This window comes from Pundamilia nyererei, unplaced genomic scaffold (assembly GCF_000239375.1).
Source record: "Pundamilia nyererei isolate P.nyererei 1_Seehausen unplaced genomic scaffold, PunNye1.0 scaffold00152, whole genome shotgun sequence".
NCBI lineage: Eukaryota > Metazoa > Chordata > Actinopteri > Cichliformes > Cichlidae > Pundamilia > Pundamilia nyererei.
In genome coordinates, this window is record NW_005187553.1 from 545,064 (window position 1) to 547,158 (window position 2,095).

At 37.8% G+C, this 2,095-nt stretch overlaps 1 protein-coding gene across 2 annotated transcripts in view; it reads right to left on the reverse strand.

Annotated features, from left to right (window-relative positions):
• Positions 1–407, reverse strand: part of klc3 (kinesin light chain 3) — a 13,880-nt gene extending 13,473 nt beyond the window's left edge. For both annotated transcript variants that reach the window (XM_005744980.1, XM_005744979.1), the window contains exon 1: positions 185–407. The gene's annotated coding sequence lies outside the window, so the exon portion shown is untranslated. The remainder of the gene's footprint in view (positions 1–184) is intronic.
• Between the last annotated feature and the right edge of the window lie 1,688 nt (positions 408–2,095).

A 2,095-nucleotide genomic window follows, 5' to 3' on the forward strand; every position in this document is an offset into this window, starting at 1 on the left:
TTTGTCAACAGTTTTAAAAGTGTCCACTGAGTCTAAACACCACCGGCTGCTGCAGCTACAAGACAGAAACATCTTCCTGCACAACAACACAATAAAAAAAAACAAAAACAAAAGATGTCTCTCTCACACAGACTGCTGCGCCTCATTTCAGATCCACAACAACCGACAGTTATTTATAGCCTACCTGCTAAGTCCAAACTCCCGCGGCGCGCTTTCGTGTTGATCCACAGTTTGAATGAAATAATGGTTTTTATGTGTAAACTGGAGCCCGTCAGTCACTGCGGAACATCTCCGCTCACAGTAACTTTCAGTTTATTTATTTTTAAAGAGGAGGGACGGAGAAAAGTGAACGCTGTTAATCGTTCACCTGCCGCCGCCTCCTGTCATTACGCAGCCACTAGCATCAAGCTAGCTTTAGCAGAACTGAACTTCCGCTTATCGACTTCAAAATAAATGTTGTACAAAGGACCCTGTACTTCTTGATTTCACTTGTGTTTCTATGATTGTTGTTTAATCCATATATATTCTTAACCACTGGATCTATTTTCAGTTTAAGAATGTTAAACTGCAATTATTAGTGATAAAAATAATTAATGACTGCATACCTCAACAATGTGTTGGACAAAGGATGATGAACATGGAGATGCCAGGCAGAAGGAAAAGAGAAGATATTGAGGAGGGACATGCAGAGTGTGTCATGTTGATGTGACAGAAGAGGATGCTAGTGATCGGGTGAGAACGAGACAGATGATCCGCTATAGTGAGTCATAAATGGAGCAATCGAAAGAAGAAAAATAACTGGAAACACTGAGAAAAGTGAATTCCTGTCAGATGATCTTGATTTCTGCATTCTGTCACTAGATGAATGGATGGATTAATATTTTTCCTCACAACTATTTTTAACACAGCTTGCATTTTATTTCTCCCTCAGGTAAAGTTATTAATAAGTTAGACTAAATTGGCACAAGGTGCTCGCCAATTCTGAAGAATATAATTTGTCTTTCTGTTCCTTGGTATCATGTTCCATAAAACACATTTATGATGGGCATTTCTCAGCACAAGCAAAGAGACATAAAATGCTGTGTTTGACCCAAGGGTTCCACAGTACGATGGACAAATGAAGCTGTATTATGGCTCCACATTACTGTAGAAATTGCACATCAAGAAATTGTATTCCCTGATCCCTGATTCTAAAACCCCCAATATTAATCGTTTTAGGAAGAGAAATCCATAATGAAAGAAAGGCTTTAATTTTGAAGGTAAACTCGCATGATTTCCGGTATTTGTCTGTTTGTTGTGTCTGTGTCACTACCCGATCCGTACTCTGCTGAACGACTTGCAGAAGCTTACCTGATCCCAAATTTCCCATCATACACCGCGACCGTGACGTCCTGTCCCAGGACAAAGCCACCTATCTGCAGAAGAGACGAACTGCCTGCCTGCCTATCTATCTATCTATCTATCTATCTATCTTTTTTCCCAGCTATTAATTGATTTTTTTCAGCTATAATGAATTAGTCAAATATAACTCTAATATTAAAATTAATGGTAAAATATTGACAATAATGTGCATTTTAAAATTTGGTGTCTTTATCTTTTGTCTTTAACTTTTAAACGATTAAAAATTAAAGGTGAAGGTAAAGTGACGATGAATGCACATCTGAGGCTAAGTTTAGCATCATAGTGTTATTTTTGAAGTAAAATCAGTCATATGTTCACATAACATTTCATTATATTTACGTCATCTGTTTGTTCTCTGCTCTTAACTTTCTCTTCTTATACCTTACGAGTGACAACTGCGGGTATAAACTTATTTATTTATTTAAATAAACAAACAAACTTGGATCTTGGTTTCTTTATCATTTAAAATGCAGACTATTTGCTGCTTAAAACAGTCCTGTGTTTAAAAAGGTTGGTGGTTGTCGCTTTGCTATGTATCCATGGAGACGCAGTTATATTGACAGCCAGGCTCCCTTCAGTGCTGTGGTTTATTTAAGTTCCTGTTTGCTTCCTCTGTTTTCTCATTTTGTTGTATTGTTGCTGCGTTGTCAGAGATTAGCACGTCCTTTCAGTCAGATTAACTGGGTGGTCTGTG